We start from the raw sequence: 10126 nt of genomic DNA, 5'->3' as shown, positions 1-10126 counted from the left end.
CAACTGCTCCTCCCTGGAGTTTAATGTCATTTCCTCACCGCTCACATCTAGACTTGCCTCATGACTTGCTTTGTCCAATGGAAGGTGGAGGGAGGGACCTCATCCCTGCAGACTGGGCCTTCTGGGGCTTTGTTGTTCCCATGTCCACTTCCTAGAATGTTCCCTTTCAGCCTCCCAGATAACAGGGACCAGAAGCTTTCCTGGGCCCTAGCAAGACACGAAGCGGTGTGGTGAGAAGGGCCCTGGAGAGGAGAGAGCTTGGAGAGATTGGCAGACAGCCCCAGCCCTGAAACAGGCACCAGGCCATGAATGGGATCATCTCGGAAAGATTAGGTTGCCATATGGAGCAGAGATAAATTGCTCCACTCTTCTCTGATGGCTCAGACGGTTAAGAATCCGTCTGCAATGCAGGAGACCTGGGTTAGATCCCTGGGTTGGGAAGTGCCCCTGGAGAAGGGAATGGCTACTCACTCCAGTATTCTGGCCTGGAGAATTCCATGGACAGAGGAGCCTGGCAGGCTATAGTCCATGGGATTGTAGAGTCAGATGTGACTAAGTGACTTTCACTTTCACTTTTCTTTCACCCAAATTGCAGAATCTGGAGCAATTAAATTATTGTTGGTGTCTTGGGGGTAGTTTTTACATCTAACTGATACAGGTCTCCACTCATCTCTGGAGCTTTGACCAGAGAGATGGGGAAGAGGAGTGCAAACTGAGAAATAGCCACTGTCCTTGGTGCCTTAAATGGAAGCTCTGGGAGGGGTTACTGGTGAGTGGCAGCGAGGGCATGCACTCTGGAAGTCTGGTTCAACTTCCACCCCTGCTCTGGACTTCAGTTTCCCTCATCTGCAAAGTAAGTAAGGGGCTTGGATAGGAATGATGACTTTTAGGTATTATTTAGCCCTTTTGGTGGACAGGAGATTGGGTCAGCCAGAATCCATGACACCTTGTTCTGAAGATGACGCTTGGGTTCCTTTCCAAATCCCCAGTGCCCTTGGAGATAATCATTGTAGATGCTCCAGTGCCTGCTTTCCCACTATAAAGAAGTAGCCGTGTAGCCAGAGGCTCATCATCCCTGAAATCTCACCAGGAAGCAGAACTCTGAGATCCTCTTCCTGAGGCATCAGCACTCGAGGACCATGTGCAGCTGACAAGAGCAGAGCCAGCCACCTGGTTCCAAAGTCAGGCTTCTAACTCCAAGCTCCCCCACTCACAAGCTACTCACTGGCTCTGGCCTCAGTTTCCGCATCTGTATAATAGGCTAATAGGGGCTGATGTGTGACCCGATGGCACAGTGCCTGGCACACCATGAGGGTTCACGAAGCCTCAGCTCAGGGAGTTGTTTCTGTCATCAGTCTCCTGGGGCTGACCCAGTCACTATCTTCTTCCAAACCCAATACTTGGGCCTCCCCTCATCTGCTAACCTTCCAGGTCAGCCCCTGCCTACTGCTGTGGGCAGCCAAGCTCCCTGGGCTGTCATGGCCCACAACACAACTCCAAGACACTGCACAGAGATGCCCCATGGAAACAATCAGGCCAGCATGGCAATCCAGCTGGCGCAGGGTAAGGTGGCAGTATGGCCCAGGGTTGCCCCTCATACTCGGAGACTCCAAAGGGCTAAGGGCTCAGGCGCCAGCAGGCAGTGCAGGACTCCTGGGATGGATGCACTTGCCCTTCCCCTAAGGAGATGAGACCAGAGCATCTTACTTGGCAGGAAGACTCGTCCAGAGAGCACCACTGGGTAGGGGACAGGGGTGACCCCCACTTGCTGTAGGGTAGCACTGTGCCTGAGAATCCTGCCAGTCACCAAATGGTACCAAACATCATAACGACAGAAGCCACAGCCCATGGCCACCCTCATATATATTAATTCAGTCCCAGCAAGACAGGCAGTTTGTGCAGTGCTCCATTTCACAGATGAGCAAACTGAGGCATAAAGTCTGTCCATGATGGGACCAGCATTGGATGCAGATAGCCATCTGGGGTCTAAGTTCTGATGCCCAAGGTCTAAGCCAGGATGCTCAAAGGAATCACTTGGCCAGAGTGGAAGCCAGGAGCTGCCGTGCTGGCCCTTCCACTCTGCCCCACCCTACCCAGCCACACTCCACCTATGGTTACCTGGGGGTGAGACAGGCACATCGAGGAGCTGGACAGGGTGGGGCATTCAATTTCCATCCCATGCCCGCCTACTGTAATAGGAAAAGTCAGGGAAAGCCACGGCAAAGCCCGGCGCCATGGATGCCGCCCGCCGGAGGCCTCGTGGCCACAGAACCAGCAGTCATGCAAATGATTGATGTCAGCTCCGTGGAGGGCCGGGGTCCACAGGAAATTGGAGTCGATGAATTTAAGAGAGAAACTCCTTGTTTAAACAGAACTACTTTAGAAAATAAATACTGCCGAAGTTGATGGTAAATACAGATATTTGTGTGGGACAGAGGTGGAAATATGAATTTAATAAAGCTGGCGGCACGTGGCCCTGCTCCTTGGGCCCCTGAGCCAGTGTCCCAGCAGCCTGGGCTGCTCAGAACAGGGCCTCGCTTCCTGTATCACTCCTGTGACCTTGGCAATTTACAACCCCTCCCCAGCCTGAGCCTTGGAGCGGTCTACAAACTCTCTTGCAGGCCAGTGTAGAGCTGTTGGCCCACTACGGCCATCCTCTCCTCCAGGAAGCCCTCCATGACTTTGCTGATGAGGCCGGCAACCTGAGTGCTGTGACCACACCCACAGCCTCTCAGACCTGCCCTGGGTGCAGCAGGCCTGCCTGTGGTCTTCACTAACCCCGCTCGGTAGAGGGGAGACAGGGACTCCAGCAAATGAAGCGACTTTCTCAGAAGTAAGTAGCAGAATAGAGAGGAGCTGGGGCCCACTAGGTGTGCATTTCAGTAACAGGGTCTAGGGTTGGGGAGGAACCACTATCCAGCTCTGCAAAGTCCTTGTGGGCCCAGCAGCAGGGTATGGGGGGACAATGCCCCTTAGGGAGGGCATCCTCTTGTGGCCAGGAAGCTCCATCCCACTAGAGGCAAGGGAGGTGCGCATAACTCCCACATTGCACATCTGCTCACGTCATACCTCCTGCCCCCTACCTATCCTGTGACATTAACCGAACCCTTTCTGTACAAGAAGGCCAGAGACCCAGACAGAGTCAGACTCGACCCCACCCTGGTTGGGGGCCCCAGACATGGCTGGTGGAATGTGCCAGAGAAGATATGTCCCACAAGCTGTGATCCAGGCAAGGAGACTGGAACAATCTACTGTGGCTGGGGATCCCAGTGCTGCAGGAACCATCCACATCCCTTCCTAGGATTCTCAGGATGGCTGATGCCGTCCATAAAGATAAGGTCAGCTGGTGCCAGGCACCTGGAGCAACTCCACCCCTCCCCATACACACACTCCTCAGAGGCTGGTCATAGAGCAGGCCACAGCCTCCCCCTGCTTCCCTCCTGGCAGGACCCCAGCCCCACATGAAGCACACAAAATCCCCTAGCAGATAGCCTAGCCACTCTGGGTCTGGCCCAGCGAGGGGAGTGCTTGCTCACAGCATCCCTCAGAGGCAGGTGTTGTTATCACCTCCAATTTTCAAGTGGAGAAACCAAGGCAGAGAAATGATAAGAGGCGTTTGAGGCCACACAGTATATGGCAGCCCTGGAGTGTGCCCACGATGACTGGGTGGAGTCCTCAGGACAAGACGGCCTGGAGGCCAGACCCCCATGCCTCTCCCAGCAGCCTCACAAGCCTGGGCCCTCGAGACGGGCTCTGCTGCTAGGGCTCAACTGAAGCCATGGTCCACTACATGCACCCCTTTCTCAGATGAGAAGACTGAGTCTCCAGAGAGGTCAGGCTGGAGGTTCACCCTACCTGGAGTGTCTCAAGGCTCCCTGAGGGAGGACGCACCCCGCCTCCCACCCCCGCTGAGGACAGCTGCACCCTGCTGGTGGAGACAGATCTCAGGAACAACAACGCTGCTGTGTCGACACGTGCAGGCCGACGGTGATTTACACGGGGCCTCCTAATCCCCCACCGGGCACCCTGACTCATGGGCCTGGCACCCCTGCCCGCGCCCGCAGGTGGACGGGCATTCACCGCGACGGCTGCGCCACTGTTATTTTTTCATAAGCCTGCCTTGAAATTTGTCAAACCACATATTGTTCTTGCACACGCCCGTCAGAAAAGCCCGCGCCAGATGGGCTGGCTTCCTACGTGTGCTCCAGGCAGCAAAGTTACACATCGACTTCGGTTTTATGTCAAACCTTTAAAAGGGGGAAATAAAAAAGAAGACATAGGAGAGATTTTTTTTTAAAGAAGAAAGAAATGAGTCGGAGTCTGAACAGGCAGGACTGTGATCATGCACAAATCCTGGCTCGCTGGTGCCGGGTTTTATATGGAAACTCGGCCCGTGGTAAATAGAACTTCCCGGCTGTCAGGACCTTCATTAGCGAGGTGTGCATAATTTATGTATTTAAGAGCTGCCTTCAGCCAAGCTATCACACGGGGAGCATGCTTCATAGGTGTTAGTGTTTATACGGACAGTAAATAAATGTCACACACACACAAAATCCACTCTCAGGCCAGTGCTGACGCGGCCCCATCCATCATCCGCCCAGCTGGAGGTTTCGCAGGGCTGCCAAGGCCCGAGGGCTGCCTGGCCTGGCAGCAGAGCTGGCAGGGCCGGAAAAGGCTGTGTGAAGGCAGGAGGCCTAGGGGCTCTCACACCTGTCCAGAGGCCGCAGGAGCCTCTGGCAGAAGTGGGGCCTGCCCATCAGGAGGCCCCCCTCCATCGGCCTATCCCCTGAGTTCATCGACGTCAGGCCAAGCCAGGCCACGCTGGCTCCGAGGGCTTCCTTGGACAAGGATGGAGGGGCCTGGTCCATCTCTGCTCAGCCAAGGCTGCTGAGCCTGGAGCCACCTCAGAGGCCAGCACGGGCCGGTAGCTAATAATAGCACTGCAAGCAGGGGCCAGGCCAGTGGTGTTTCCATCCATTAGTTCACTGGCTCCTCACCCTGCCTACCTGGTAGGTCCTGTTTTTTAAGGTTTGGAGCTATTTTTAATGAAAAAAAAATTTTTTTGAAATCGTTTTTGCAATTCTTTTTCATGGTCCACAATTAAAATGTACACGCTGGCAGGCCATCGAGAACATGTCCTCACCTCTGTACCCTCTCATTCAGCCCCTGCCCCAGAGACAGCATTTTCTGCAGTTCTGGGGGCTGTTCCAGGAGAGCTGGTGTGTAAACAGCCCCTTCCTCTTCTCTGGCAAAGTGGTGACACCCCCACACAGCCCTGAACCTTCCTTTCTCCCTAAAGGCCACTCAAGGCTCAGTCCTCTGCAGACATGGATTCTTAAGGAGAACATGTGGATATCCCACCAAGAGGGTGTCCCTACTCCCCTAGTGGCCAAAAAATAGCCAGGGCTGTGGCTGCAGCACCAATATCCACGCTGAGGGCTGTTAACCGTTATCCACGCTGAGGGCTGTTAACCGTTGAGTGCTCTGTCGCTTCAATCGCGTCTGACTCTTTGCGACGCTATGGACTGTAGCCCACCGGGCTACCCTGTCCATGGGCTCCTCCAGGCAAGAATACTGGAGTGGGTTGCCATGCCCTCCTCCAGGGGATCTTCCCAACCCGGAGATCTGACCCAGTTCTCCTGCATTGCAAGTGGATTCTTTGCTGTCTGAGCCCTGCTCACACCTTAATCTCAGACTTCTGAACTCCAGAACAGTGGGAGAATAACTTTCTGTCGTTCTATGTTGCTTTGTTGTGACAGGCCTAGGAGGATAAAACAGAGCCTCTGAGGGTTTAGAGCACCACTACCAGGCCTCAGACATCCCAGGGAGAGGCGATTAGGAAAAGGACATTGGAACTAGACAGGCATCACCTCTTTGGTTCAAGCTCTGTTAAGTCATTCAGCCCCTCTCGGCTCAGTCTTTCCATCCACACAGTGGACCACAACAAACTTGCCTTGGGAATGTAATCCATATGGAGTACTATAGCCTCGATGGAAGTTGATATATGCTATTATTTGGATACAGCTATTATTTGAGACAGTGTGGGGCCGTAATTAAAACCATCACCAGGAAGTACTTTCTGCTGTGTGTGGGGGCGCATCACCCAGAGGTGTCACACATAGTCAAGTTGACCAGAGGTTGCTAGATGGAGCGAGAGCAGATCAGGATAACCAGATGTCAGAGACCAAGTCCACCCTTCTTGTTCTGCAGGTGGGAAAACAGGATCAGAGAGGGTGAGATCTGGCTCAAAACCACCAGCATGCCTATGGCCAAAGTGGAGCTGGAGCCTGGGGTCCCACCTCCAGCATCACAGTCACAAGGGAGTGTGCAGCCCTGGAGTTGTCTCCTGTAGGAGTGGCCCTGCATGTCCTTTCCTGGACCACCCCTATCAGAGCCCCTCAGGACCTATGTGGGTCAGCCGTGGCTGCAGTGACAATAACCACAGCACAATAACCACAGGAACTCATGCAACAAAAGCACGGGCTTACCCTACACGCCTGTGGCCTGGAGGCCATGTGGTGAGGATGGGCTGCTTACAGAGGAGACCTGTGCTTTCAGGGCCTATGCCTCAAAGGGGGCCACCGGCGCCGCAGCCCAATTCCACTGGCCTAAGTACTACCAGGCATGGGATGCACACCTCTTTCTAGGAGGAACTGTAAAGGAGGGTGAAACATTGAGACTGGGAGAGGAGTTGGCCACCGCCCTCCCTCCACGGGGAGTGCAGACTTCCACAGCCTGCAGGCCGAGGTGGGGAAGGCAGCACCCTAGGATCATTGGTATGAAACCAGCTCACAAGCATCACTGTACGGTCATGGCTTCTTTGGGCACAGCGCAGTACAGAGCCGAGGGCGGGCCCACTGCGAGAGTGATGTTAAATCCATAAGATCCTGAGGCATGCAGCCTGTGACGCCCACATGACTGGAATTGGGGAAAAACTGACCTAATTCAGGCCATCTCCTGCTCAGAGAACATTCACGTTTTTAATCGGGATTTCCAAAGAAGAAACGAAAAGCACGCTGCCATTTCAGGCCCCGTCACAGGTAGAGTGAGGCAAAGAAACACCTCGAATCTCTAGGGAGCCTTGGAGAGCACCAATAGGGATAAGCCGTAGCTAGTGGCAGGATTAGGGGCAGAACCACCTCAGTGTGAAGAAGCAGAGCCCAGCTCTCAGCAATAATGGAATTCATTTCATGACATATCAAAAGCTCCTATGAAAATGATCTAAAGGTCTTAGCTGACCACAAGCTGAAATGATGGAACAAATTTGATAGCAAAACAAAGACGTGGTCTCCGACGGCACAAAAAGAATTGGGCTATCTCACAAGCTCAGAGGGGTGTCACCCATACTACAGCTAGAGAAGCCCCTCCCTTCAGCTGAATTATATCCATTATAATTGTATAATATAATTATATCCGTTTCTTGCTCTGTATTATACAAAGGACATTAGCAAACCAGTGTAGGGCACTGGGGTCATTCAGCAAACAAGTGTCAGCTCCTGTGCCAGGGAGGCTGGACCAGATTCATGAGAAAACTAAATCACCACAGGACTGGAGGACAGGGCTGGGGTCACCCACCTTAGACGAGCTGCAGGTCCTTATCACCACTTCCGGCCTACAGTCCTGATCTTGCTCCAATAGCTTGGAGATTCTAAGAGCCGGCCACAGGACCCGCCCTACTCACCACGGGCCTTGCTCCTGTGCTTTGCACATCCAGGGTCTCCACACTTCTCACCCTGTCTCCCCTGCTTCCACTTTCTCCTCCTGCATCTTCCACCCTGGCCCATGGTGTTCTCCTGCTCAAAGCCCCCATGGCTCACCATTGCTCTCTCTGCTCATCTCAGTGGCCCTGGACAAGGCACTCAGCCCTTCTAAAGCCTCAGTTACCTCTTCTGCAGAATGAGTTTCACTGGTCACTCTGTATGGTGCACAGGCACCAGAACAGTTTCCCTACAGAATGACATTCTGGTGTTGTGTTTTCCTTTTCTGGGGCTTGCCCTTCCCACCAAGATCCCTTGGGGGTCTGCCCTGTCCTCAGTCCACCTGGTTCTAGAAGCCAGTTCCCATCCTGATGCAAGAGTGCAAATGCACTCCTGCCCACCCAAATGCTGAGCTGGCACATGCCTCCCAGTCAGAGCTGTCTGGGAGCCAGTAGGAAAAGTGCCACTGTCCTGACAGCAGTGGGACTCAAAGTTTCCCGGGGTGCCCACCCCAGCCCTGGTTCCACAAAGGGGGGCACCCTGAGAAGGAAGCCAGCAGAGGGCAAGGTGGAGCTGCTGGACCCAGCTGTGCCAGCAGGGAGACCTCCTGGGATGATCACCCACACACTCTGCCCTCTGATGCTGATGCTGTGGCAAAGAAATGAGAAAATTGAGTCCCTGGGAGCCTGGGACCTCTGCTGGGCCAGTGTGAGCAGACTTTAAGCTCAGAGTGCAGACACCGAATGCTGTCCTCCATCTGATAGCCTTCCTCCTCCATCTGATAGCCTTCCTCCTCCATCTGATCGCCTTCCTCCTCCATCTGATAGCCTTCCTCCTACAGGTGCTGGAGGATGTGCACTTGTGAGTGCAAAGGGGTGTGAGCATGAGAGTGAGTGAGTGTGTAAGCATGAGCCTGTACATGTGTGTGCATGGGGGCGAGTGTGAGTGTGTGTAAGAGCTGTGTGCTAGGGCATGAGTGAGGGTGTGTGCACGTGTACATGAGCAGCATGTGTCACTGTGCTCGTGCACTGTAATTGACCAGACGCCCAGACAGAGGGAACCTTGACGGAAACTCCCGAGGGCAGAGGCAGGAGCCAGAGCAGATGTCCAGTTTGGGTTTGGCTTCTAAGCTGCGAGTCCCTGGTTGAGTTGCTGCCGCTCTGTGCCGCAGTTTCTCATCTGTACGGAGGAGGATAAAGAGCGTACCAGCTGCCAGGGCTGCTCTGAGAGCCACGACCCAGGAGGGAGGTGCTGCCCCGCGTTGCCTTGCCTTGGGGCACTGGACCACCCACCACGCAGCGTCACCACAGACCCCCTTGGAAGGCTGCACGTGGCACGGGGTTGTGACATCCCCAGAGCAGAGGAACGCAGCCCCTCATCCGTCAAGACATGAAGCCCCCACACGCTGGACCTGTGTGACAGAGGCTCAGAGATGGGACCCCAGCCTCCCTGGGGAGCCATGCTTCCTTTCTTTAGATTAGATGCTCCCATCGTTAGATTAGAGAGTGCAGCCATTTGCACCCGGTCCCCACTGGCCCTGAGCTGTACAGACCCATTGTGGAGACCCTGGCCTGCAGAGGAGCTGGGCTCAGGCTTCTTGCCACCTCACACTTCCTCCTCTGCTCCCCAAACCTACCAGATGCTCCCAGCTCTTTGCTCATATCTCCTATCTGGCCAGTTTCTCTCCCACCAAGTGGGACGTCACCCTCCCTGCTCAAAGCCACCTGGTCCTTTGGCACATGAGACACATCCGTTGGGTGTATACAGGTCTATCTCCCTCAGCCCCTCAGATTCTGGATCAGCTTGACACTAGACAGCATCACGACGGGGGTAGGGGACAGTACTGGCATCTGGGGTGAAGGCAGCCCTGTGGAACCCCAGGCCATCCCAAAACAGAGGATGATCCAACCCTGGAAACCAGAGTGCTAGTGGGCTTTGCCAAGTGGAGCAGCAGCCTGGGGCCCTCAGAGTCCACATCCCTCCCCACATTGCTTTTCTTTCCCCCAATCCTATTGTCAGAAGACAGCCAAGGAAAACACGCGGGAGTCCCCACTGACCAGAGCATGCAGCCTGGAAGAATTAGGTTTTGTGGTAATTAGGCTTATCCGGCGCATGTGGGGGCTAGGCCCAGCCACTGCTCGGCCATGACGGGGGACAGGGGACCAGGAATGGGGTGAGGAGTGTAGGAGGGATTGATATGGGGCAGGGTGGTGGCATGGGATGATGAGATGGACGGGGTCCTTAGGAACTGCCCAAGCTTTCTCTTTGTCCATGAGAGACACAGAGTAGAATCACATGAACATCCTGGCCCATGCTGGGCCCCCGGGCCTGTGCTGGATGCATGGATGCCGTCGTGCTGGGTGGAGATGGATGGATGCTGCTGTGCCCTTACACACAGGTGCCCTTGATGTCCTCATGCCTTGAGGTGG

Source organism: Cervus elaphus, chromosome 16, assembly GCF_910594005.1.
Source record: "Cervus elaphus chromosome 16, mCerEla1.1, whole genome shotgun sequence".
Classification (NCBI taxonomy): domain Eukaryota; kingdom Metazoa; phylum Chordata; class Mammalia; order Artiodactyla; family Cervidae; genus Cervus; species Cervus elaphus.
This window is presented reverse-complemented; position numbering follows the sequence as displayed.